The sequence below is a fragment of the Vidua macroura genome, chromosome 7 (assembly GCF_024509145.1).
Source record: "Vidua macroura isolate BioBank_ID:100142 chromosome 7, ASM2450914v1, whole genome shotgun sequence".
In the NCBI taxonomy this organism is placed as follows: Eukaryota; Metazoa; Chordata; class Aves; order Passeriformes; family Viduidae; genus Vidua; species Vidua macroura.
Window position 1 is genome coordinate 7,057,536 of NC_071577.1, and position 11,766 is coordinate 7,069,301.

The window sequence follows — 11,766 nt, forward strand, 5'->3', positions numbered from 1 at the left end:
CCTATATACCATGCTCCAGGCAGTTTCTCTTTCCAAGAAACTGTGGATCTTGGTTGCTGGGAAAGAAAAACACTGAAAATCAAAACAACATTTGATTTTATATATATATATATATATATATATATATATATATATATATATAGGTATATGCTGTGAACCTCTTTTTCACACTGCCTTGTCAACGCTGCACTGACTTTTGGTCACAGAACCTGCCTAGTCCAAGGCTGGACAAGGCCCTAAGAGAAAGGCCAGATTTTCCATCATGGGTTTTTTTTTGTTTGTGTTTTTTTTACTAACGTCTAAAATATTTGGGACTCAAGCAACTAACAAAGTCGGATGACTTCTCATCGCTGTAGAAGCAGACAGATTTTTAAACACGCTAGTTTTTAAAAACTCACATTCAGATTTTTGTTTAAAACAAATTGTCATATTATGAGACATAACGAGGCTGACAGTATTTCTCTGGATTCTAATTGCAAGGAATCAAGGTAATACTAATCACACTACTCTCACTGCTCAAAAATTAAAGTACAAATAATTGTTGCAGACAAAACCGATGAAAACAAAGAGCATTCTCCTTTCCTACTAAACTGAGGTCAAGCCTCAGAGTACTTCGTAGAGCTTTACAGGGAGTGGATTTTTATGCTATCCAAAAGTTTTAGTAATTTTTAAAAATTTCCATCCTAAATTGACACAGATATCTGAAAAAAAATGTTCACGTTCTCATAAGATCTTAACTCCTTTATAAATAAAAGCATATACTTTATATACTACTAGCCTCTTTCAGCTAGTGACATCTTTCACATAAATATTTTTATTTATCCATTTTGAAAATGAAGAAACAAGATCATTTGGAAACCTAATGACAAGGGATTTTTTGGGCTTTTTGAGAAACACACAAAACTGTCTTAAAATCAGCTTTGATTTCATCAATAAATCCCATTGAAATCATACCCAATCTGAAAGCACAGTTTGGAAATGTATAAACAGCTTTGGTGCCTCATCTGTAGGAGAGCAGAGAAACCTCTTACTTTGAATCAAAACCATTTAAAGGTTGACCTTTTTTCAACCTACTGCCTCCATACTAGTAAAACAAGCATCACTCAGAGCCCTGTTCCTGGGGAGTGCTCCTCACAAAAGGCTGCTTTCTCTTATATTTTGTGTTCACCTAAGGAAAGAAATACACTGCACAACCAACTGCTCCAAGAGAGACTGAAGATCCCAGCAGCTGAGGAAGGAAAGCCAGCCTGCATCTGTTCAGGCTCTGAACAGAAAAAGCAATTCTCAGTCTCTGTCATCTGATACCTCTTGCCATCACTACATTTGCTTTGTATTTTAAATAGAACGTGGTTAATGAACATACTTTCCACTACTCCACCCAAGTGACAGTTTAACTCCTTGGGACCAAGGCTAAATTCCCAGAGGAAGGTCAAGCTGTGAATCACCAGTCCTTGGTACACAGCACTAGATCCAGCAACTGGCACAGGAAGCAGAGCAGCCTACAAAACTGAGGGGGAAGTGTCAGAAAGTTTGACGAGAGGTGGTTCCAAGGATTGGCTCCAAGGATGTAACTGTGCTCTTGGCAGTGGCTGTATTCATTGAGTTAGCCACTATCACACATCTCCACAGCTGTTTCTGCCAGGCCAGGGATAGCCAGAGGCCTCTCAAAGAAGGGGATTCATGTGCACAGAGCAGAATGGATTTTAAACAGCAGAAAACTGCAAGAGGAGCAATGTGCCTCAATCTAGCACTGCTCAAGGGTCCAGGTCCTTGTCTAGGAAAAGGCAGAGGCTGTTTTCTACAACTCACAGTGCTTTTCTCTGAAGGTATCCTAGACTCAAAAGTGTCAACCATGTTATCAACAAAAAGATCTCTTACATGCAGGACCTGAGTATCAGAAACACAGATGCTACTCTAAAAAGGAACAACTGTTTCTGCACCCTATCAACACTCTCCCTAGTCTTGGGCTGTATTTTAATTTATTTTAGAATGGCTTCCAGCCAGTGGGTGATGCAGCTCTGTGCAGAAACAGACACCATATGGACAGAACGGAGCATTTCTCCAGGACAACACCACACAGCAGGTCAGGTGTGCCTGATGCATCAAGAGACAGCACTGGAGTGTCGAACACAGTGAGCTCCAACCACTGCCCCAAACTCATTTGGGCAAAGATTCTTCAGACATGTCTCCTCAAAACCCTCTCGGTGTGGCTCTCTTTTCTTATTTCAGGAGCTGCTAGCTGCTAGGCACTGGTCATTTGTCCCTCCTACCTACAGACCAAGAAACTGAGGAAGCACAACAGGCTATAACATCACCTGTGTCCTTCACACAGATCTGCTAGCCCTGACCTTCATGGTGCAAGGGCAAATCCAGGAGAGGAAAGTTTAGCAAAGACATCTTTCTGGCAGGCAAACTTGGCTGTTCACATCACTAAGACCTTTCAGCCTTCCTATCTGTCTTCTTTACACTATTATGGCACTGCACACCATTATTACAAGAACAATTGTTCCACTTCAGCATGTTCTCAACCAAATCTCAGACTTTAAACACAACACATTTAAGCACTCTTCTTCTGAGTTGTTCCAGTTTTGCTTGCAGGTCTCCAGAAGTAGGTAGAGCTGAGAGTGAAGTGCGTGTGACCAGGTTGCTATTCTATACCACTCAAATCAGTCAGAGGGAAAAATAGGTGAACATGTGCCATTTTGTTCTGTTTCTTCCTCAGAGAAATTGCCAATGACCAGCACTCTGCAGTCTGCCTCTGTGTTTAAATCACCTTCTCTTTTGCATACTTTTGTTATTAATACTGTTGCTTGTTAATTTTTCATCCTATCTCAAGCCATAGTCTCTGCCTTTGTCCCTCTCTCACCAGAGGGGCCAGGAGGAGAGGAGCAGCTTATTTGGAATTTAATTCCCAGATGGTTTTAAACCACCACACAAGTACTATCTTATTGTCAATGCAATCCTTCCACAGATTTAAGTCTACTCTCTTCTTATGCCAGGGAGGGTGACTTTTGCAGGGATACAAGGAAAGACTCAAACATTTAACAGAGAAATGCTACTTGTTTAGTAACCTGTTATTTCTCATTTATTTTATAACAAAAAATTGCAATACTTTCATTTACGCAGGCACTTACATTTACTTTAAAATGAAGTACCAAATGTTGCTGGAAATATCAAATTTCACACACATCTACCTTCTAGACTAATTGGCACAGTACCTATCAGACCGTGATTCATTAGAGCATTAAACTGAATTTTCCATTATCAAAATCTATGATTTGGGAGGATGCTATAGATTAGTTCATAAACTATAATTTCTCCACCAATGTAGCAATAATGGGTAGCAGCACTCCTAAATCAAACTGTTTGTTGTAAAAGAAAGGCTTTTGCCAGCCCTCTGGAAAGGCCTTACACTAAGAAATTAATGAGGCAGATTGAAAAAAGCCATAAAAAACATCCATGTATTTCCTCAGCAGCATGAAAAGTATTTCAAGAGGGATTATTTGCACTGGTTAAAAGAAATAGCAATGATAACAGTTATTTGTGATTATACTTTTAAACAGAAAAATTCACTTTCACCATGTCTTCTTAGTTTTCATGCATCATTTATTTTGCTGGAGAATACAGTCTCATGCTGGATGAAAGGCATTTAGGCACAGAGAAATGTCACAGGATGAATTGTAGCCAGTGGCTGCATGGAATTCAACTCATGCTCAACCTCACAAACATCCTTTGAAGCTCACTTGGCCTCTTCATGGTCTTGTGAGTAAAACTGGTCAATGGCACATGAGAGAGACCAGGACAGGGACACAGCACAAAGTCTTGAGAAAGCCAATGCTAAAAGCAGCACCTCACACTGGCTCAGCAGTTATGTTCTCCATGGCCACCTGGAACACTTCTCCTTGGTGCACTTTTCCTTGTGCTGACCTTTTTCCTTCTCACCTCCCTGTTGTCTGCTAGGCAGCAAAAGGAACTGACTGTTGTGCCTTTGGTGTACATCAGAGCATGTAGGCTGGAACAATTTCCAGCCTCTTTTGATCTTATCTAGCAGGACAGGGCTATGTAGCACATTTTCCATGAAGGCAGATTCTTAAGAAAACCAGAAGTGAGGAGTGCCTAACATGCTTCTACCTCACCACAATGGAGGTTGTTTTTCTATGGCTCAGCTACAAGAACCAAGAAATCACAAGTAAACCCCATACACCACATGGAATAAGCAGAGTAAATGTAAATGTCTCTCTTGTGGTTGCCATGAGATTTGTGAAGCAGGCTTGGATGTGAAAATGTGAAGAAACAAAGCACCTATAATTTGTTGCAGTTGGGGAAGAAAAAGTCTCATGCACTTAAGCCAATCACATTTTGAGGGTTTTGGTCTTGAAACTTGATTCACACTTCATGCAGATTTGCAGTTGGCAGCCACAGAATGCTTGCACTGAAGGGAAGGCCCTGTGATACAACCCATTTAAAAGAGAGCTCCTTTTCATGCTAAAAGCGTTACTGAATTCAAAGCCCTTCTGGAACTGGCAGAGTTGCACAAACCCCTTTTTAAAAAATCTCAAGTGCACAGCCATGCTTAACTTTTCATAGCTGGATATAAAGGAAGAGAAAATAATGAAGAAACCCTGTAGTCAGGTATGCCTTGTAGGAAGGTCCGTACAGCACAGAGTTCACAGCTTCAAAAAGTGTAACTTTATTGTCACAGAAAACCTCACTGGATGTCTCCTTCAGTCACATCCTCTGCATACAGTGCATGACAGTGATGGTCTCTGCCTACAGCTATGGTGAGGATGGTGGTATTTAATTTCCTAGGGCCTAACTAATTAGCCAGTCCTAAGAACATAACCCTCATCCACCCTGCAGAACATTAACTGTGTCTGGGGCCACCACTTGGCATTAAATGCTTTGAGCAGAGGCTACAGAGAGCCTATGAGACAATTTTAAATATTTACAAGAAATTATGACTGAAGAAAGCTTTAAAATAGCTGCTAAAAAGAAATTGCCATCCACCCCATCATTAACATGTAGAGATCCAGTAAGCAAACAAAGTTTCTAAATTGTTTTCCAGAGTTCCTGGTACTTAGGACTCATTAAGAAGTTCTCTCTTCTCAGAAGAGAAGCAGCTCTTTCCAATTGCAATAACTGAACTCTTTTCTAAGGATCAAGAAAACCCTGGAATTTTTGAATTCCAAAACCAGCAAAAATAAGAGAAAGAAATACCTCTTTCCAGGTAAAAGGGATTAATTGCTTTCTATGGTTTTGTTACCTAGTTTAGAATTCTGCATCATTCAAGGAACAACAAGAACATTCTGTATCTTACCATGCCATATACACCTGAAACCATAGGCTGGGCTTCTTAGGCTATTGCATTCCTCAGCTTTACCAACTCACAGACACAAAACCAAAAAGTATTCTCTTTTGTGTATTTCTAAGTATCAGCTTTCCAGACTATTTGCTCAGGAAGGCATTTTCTTTGGCTCCTTGTGACACAAAAACAGACATATTTTTCACTCCATGCTATACTGAACACTACAATTTTTTACAATTGTTCTCCTTCATGCAAATGACAGTGCTTATTAACTGCTTCATTAGTTTAAAAAGTGGTTTCAGTTCAGAGTTTCTCATCTGTAACCATCCTGTCTATTTCAAAAGCTAAGTTTTTAGAAGATAACAAATAAAACACTTCTGCCTTTGCTTAACTTAAAAGGTTTCTTCTGGTCTGTCCCTTAAGTCATCCAGGAGTGTACCTGATCTTCAGAGCAAAGGTTGATGCTCTTACTGTACCTCTTGTTCATCTCTGAAAGGATAAAAACCAGCAGTTAATTGAACACGTATATGGTATGAAAGCCACCCAGCAAGAACACGTTTTCATAGGAGCAGGACTTATTTACCTTCTTAGCAAGTCTGCTAAGGCTGTGAAACAAGGCATGCTAGGAAGGCAAGCCAGGCAAGCTGAGTACAACCTCACAATCACAAAGGAGCCTTGCTAATCACCACAGCAGGAGTACAGACACCCCAGCATGCCTTCCTACATTCTCTGAGCTCAATACCTCCCCCTGGGCAAGGGAGGTGCTTGCCTAATTCTCCTTCTTGAAAGCAGCATAGCATCTGTTAAAGAAATCCTTCCTCCCTCAGTGCAGATTAAACCCATTACATTAATTTACAGTTTGGTGATAGCTCCCATCATGTTATTCCTGCCAAATTTGGTGCTACTTTCTTAGACACAGACAGATTCTCAACCTCTTGCTAAATGGGGGATAAGAAAACATACTTTTCTATATGCCTGGACTAATAGGCCCAGCCACAGCTGATAAACAGCTATCAGTCTCAGTATCTAACACAATTATTGCAAAACGTGGGAATGAGTCCATACCATGAGCTTAAATACACACTTCTCAATCTCCTTTCACACCACTGTCGTGGGGTGATTTTATGATGATACTTGATTCCCTAATCATCTGCTTTATGCCCATCAATGTCTGTGGTATCTTTAGGATGAACCAAAGCCTGGACCTGGGAACACCAGGCACAGGCTCTGTTCAGTCTCTGTCTCTCCAGTGTGCTCTGGACAGCATGGATAGGGGATGCTGCATTGTTCCTTTTGTTGGATTAGGGTTTTTTTGCTAGCTTGAAGCAAGAAGTTTTTTCCCTTCCTTTCCCCTAGCCTGGAGGATGTACTGGAAATCCTCTTGGTGACTTTTTGGGGTTTTGTTCCCTTGAATAGTTTTCAGCTTGGTTTGTTTTTTATTTTCAGCCCGTCTGGGGAGCCCAGCAGGACCACCTGGAACCTGTGACCTTAGAGGAGCTGAACCAACACGAGAAAGGACATTAAACTCCACCAACAATGGCTGCTGTGAGGAGGAGACCCATGCCAGAAATTCAAGAGGTTTCCCATCTGCTCTGCTCCAGGCTGCTACATGAACTCCTCTTCCCCTTCCTGGAAACAAAACAGACCAGCTGCCATTTTGTTTTCCAGGCCATGTTGTCAGCCCATGTATTTTTTTCTTCCCAGGGCATTTTTGAGTGGGGTTTTTTTTGGGTTTTTTTTGTTGTTGTTGTTGTGGGTTTGTTTTTTTTTTTTTGTGTGGTTTTTTTTTTGTTTTTTTTTTTTTTTGTTTTTTTTTTTTGTTTGTTTGTTTGTTTTGTTTGGTTTTTTTTTGTTTTTTGTTTTTGTTTTGTTTTGTTTTGTTTTCTGCTGTGGGTGTGTGGGTGGGTGTACGGGAAGTTTCCAAGAGTTCATATCTAGCATTTATTCCAGCCTTTTCTGTGCCTTGCAGGCACCCACCACACACACTTTTTTGTTAATAAACAGCTATCTTTTGTTCACTTACACCCACTGGTATCAATTATCAATTTACTCTCATTGGCAGAAGAAAAGGGAGTTATTGAAGCCTTTTTCTCTTTAGAGGAAACACTCATTCCAGGGTGTTTTCTCCTGAAATTTGTCTCCAAAATCGAGGCACCCACCAACTCTAAATTGTTGAGAATGTTTTTAGGTAAAGGGTGCTGTAAACTGGATTGCAGCAGCTGAAGACCTGTGAAGGAAATCCTGAGTTACTTGTTAGTAAAACTGTATCCAAATCCCCAGTGACTGGTACATGAAATGATACATGTGTATTCTGCACATTACACACAAAAAAAAAAAAAAAATTGTTAAAAGAGCAGTAAAGCTACAGAATTTAGGATTAGGAAACCCTAGCTTCAAAAGTACTTGGCACTTCTGAAGAAAAAGTAGTTCATGAGGGCTGATCTCAGTGTTGTCTTTATCATTTGAGCTCTGTTAAATCAGCCAGATGGAGTGGCTTTCTCCTCGATACCAAACCAATAACAAACATGAAGTCTGAAGCTGTAAGCATCAATATTAGTTGAACAGAGATGCTTTAAAATACTATTAGAAGTATTTAATACCATAACACAGGATGCCACTCATTTTGATTCTGATACAATAGAAAGTACAGAAGTATAATTTCATCCTAATACAACTATAATGCTTATTACACATCAAGGCAGTAGTCCTTTTCTGGGAGATAATGCCTAATTTGTGCAGCCCTGTTTCATGCAATGCTTTCAACTTTCAGCAACACCTTAAGTATATTAATGTCTGCCATGTTCAGCCAGTGCCTTTATGTGCCTTTTATATTCACACATTGCTGTTTTATGTTGCTGAAAAATCAAGTGCATTTTTAATGATCTGCAGCTGATTTACATAGGACAAAACCCACCAAGAGACAAAATTCACTGAAAATTTGAATTCTTCAAATTGAGAGCTTTTACCCTGTCCCTCATGCTAACGTAAACACAAACTGATGAACATCTGAGTAGTTGAGACTTCCTTCTTTGGTATCAGACATAACAAATTCTTCCCACAGAGGAAACCAGGCCTTCAATGTGTAACTTCTATCTTCACTGGGAGTGCTCCCTGAAACTGCTGCTCTTCTTCAGCTTTTGTAGGAGTGATTTTGAAATACTCTATTGAGCAACTCATACAGTCAAGCTCCAAACTGCCACTGCTGCATGCTGAAAACTGCTGACAGCTATCTAACAAACAGACAAAGATATGCCTGCACAGGCTTCAGGACAGCACCCAAGATTAGCAACCTTTTTAAAACATGTTAGTTTGAGGTTTCATGTTGGATAACACACAGACAACAAAATCCGTTCCATGGTGAGATATCACCTGCCAACATCACCTTCAGACCTGCCCAGTCTCATTATCAGCTCACGAGACTCTCACACTTGACTCCCATGTGCCTCTTTCTGCTGATTCCCAGCTAATGCTGGACCTCACACACAGGCCTTGGAGGGTTGTGGGATCTCCCTGGTGCTCCTAGGCACAGGCTGAAGGAGATGGCTCTCCCTCCAGCTGGGTGCCTATATGCTCCACGTGGTCAGAGAGTGAGAGCACTGTTGCAATGCTCTGCCAGGATCAGGAGGAATGAGAGCTGGTCACCAGGGGCCCATGCCCACTTGAAGACACGACCATTCGCTGCTGCTTGTCTCTGTCACATCATCTCATGCCCACATGACTGACATCGTGTGACCCCATGCAAAGGCACACTAAGGAGAGTCACGTATCAAGGGAGAAGTAAGCTGAGAGCTCTGCATCTTATTCCAGCTCTCCCTGCACTATAATGCCAACACAAAAAAGTTGGATGAAGAACATGGAGGTCCCCTGATGGGCACCCATGCTAAATTGGCACTGTATTCTTCTTGAAAAAAGACAGCACATCAGCTTTAAATAACTCAGAAACCAAACCTCTAGGCTATTCATATCATGAATGTTGGACATGAACAGTTGGACTCACTCTTTGCAACACAGACTGAAAGTCTAAAAAGGAAATAAAGTGCTTTGTGAGAGGGGCCAGTGCTGCCCGTCGCTGTGTTTTCAAAACCTCTAAACAGATCCTGCAGCTTGGCTTTGCAGACAGTATCACCACCACATGTGGCAAAAGAGAGGAGCACAGGTGACCACGTCTGTTTGAGCAGGAGCTTCCCTTACCCACATACAGAGACAGAAATCACCCCCAGGGCTGAGACATGGTGGCAACAACTGTCAGGGAGCTGCTCAGAATGGCTGATCATTCAAGAAGAACATATCTATAAGCAGATCTTCCACTTCAGATTTGTACCTTAGATAGCAAACATCATTCAAAGGCAAGCACATGACAAAAAAGCTCTGAGAAAAATTAGGACAATTGCATCCAAGGGCTATATTAACTGTTAGTTTTTCACATTAAGTTGTCTGTTATCAAAATAAAATCTAACATGCCTATCCCTGTAGGAGAACACCCTTCCACAGCAACAGATGCTGCTGCAGACGTAATAGGACTAATGATGTCCCAGCTCAGGAATACACATGGAAAGTTGCAGGTAAATTATTTGACCGAAAAAAACCCATTCAATGAGACTTATTTTGCTCAACTCCTTTAAAAGTTCTTTTACTTTGCAGTGGGAATGAAAGACTGCAAAAATTATCTTTTCTTAGAAACAGATAATTCTTTTTATATGGCTGTTCTTACCTGAATATACTTGTACAGTCTTCATGTCTGGAGAATACATGTTTCTCAGATGAACATTAAGTTTGACAAAAACCAACCCAATTTTCATTTCAATTTGCCTTACCCCCAGAGCTTTGAACACTTTTCCTCCAAGTAACCTACAATTCCTTTATTTTCTAACTTGGTATCTAGCAAGGCCATATGCATTTTTTTCAGCAAGATAATGCTTTAAATTACACTCACTGTAGTAAACATTGTTAGACATTGTTCACAGCAAAGCAGACACTGAAGGTAATCCTTTCTAGCTGTAGCAATGACTTACTAACACTGGAAATAATGAAAAAACAAAATGGGTGACTGAAGAGAGACTGCTCAACCAAACTAATTCATAGCAAAGCCCAAATGTCACAAAGGCCTCAGGTCAGGGCTGTACACACTGCAGGGGAGCTCTCTGGCTGTTACGCTGACAACAGTTCTAATACTGGAGGAGTGGATATTGTTACTTCTGAGTATGTTTATCTAGTGTTTATCACAGAGTAATAGAGATCTGTGCAGATTAGAGTGTCAAAGGAAAAAGTCTGCCACTAACTCAGCAGGGGAGAACAATTTACACCAATAACCTCGGGCAAACCATATCCTCTCCTGAGGCTACACCAGAGTTCAGGAAGGAGGGGCAGGCCATGTGTTGGTATGGGAGATGACCATAACAAAGAGAAAGCATCCCCATGAAGGGCAGAAAACAAGAATTAAGAGATTTCAGCCTGCGACTATGCCTCCAGGAGGAACAGAGTTGCAGAGACCTCTCTGTAAAGACCCATTACACTGTTGCAAGAAAAGCACAATCCTAAACTGGAAACAGCATCTGTAAGGAGCAACAATGTAATTGTACACTCTGTCCCGTTGCAGGGTCTGCTTCTACTCTGTTTTCTGCAAGCACATTAAAAAGGAAAAAGGGTGTTCTTAATGTCCCATTTTTGTACCCACCCTTCTTCCCCAAAGAATGCCAAATGTCAATCTGATTGCCACTGTCTGTTTAAGGTATTTCCTGCTCCCAGAAACAGATCCTTGAAGCCTGGACAAAGTTCACTCTTCTGTGGCTTAGGACAAGATCTACCACCTCTCAGCTCCGTTACAGTGCATAGGTGCATATGTGATGGGATATGTCCTGTCAGATCTTCTTGCTACAACAAAGCTGCCAAGACTGTAAATAGGCTGACCTGGCATCCCTGGGAATCCAAATCTCCCTGTCAGCCTCCTGCTTGCTAACAGACCTATGACCAAGGTGTTTGGCTTCCCCAGGAGCCTACACCAGCTTAAGGAAGGCACTTTCCAGGAGGCTGTACCTGACAGGACCTCATAAACGTAGCCAAATTTTACCTCTAGGCATCCAAGTTCAGTAATTCCCAACAATCTCCTTTTTACTTCTACCCTCTCAACTGCTCCTGCATGGTTCCCTCCTGCCTATTCTGACAGAATAATATGAGATCAGACTCCCAAATGAAAAAACAGGACAAGTTTCCAGGCTGCAACCGGTTTTGTAATGCAGATGCTTCTGTCTGCACATACAGGCAGCTCTGTGCATTGCCGACGCGTCACACACCGAAAACACCGTCCCTGGTCCAAAGGCATTGCTGCTTTCAGACACTCCCATCCATAGGAATAGCTGCTCCCCTAGTGCCATCTCCCGGCTTAAGGTGTAGGAACACTGTAGCTGAAAATACTTTTTATAGATGTTAAAAAACTTTACAACAGGTTTAGACTATGGATCAAT

General features: G+C 41.2%; 1 long non-coding RNA gene across 1 annotated transcript in view; it reads right to left on the bottom strand.

Moving 5' to 3' along the window:
• Positions 1–11,766, bottom strand: part of LOC128809801 (uncharacterized) — a 49,433-nt gene that overhangs the window by 35,807 nt on the left and 1,860 nt on the right. The window lies entirely within an intron of this gene.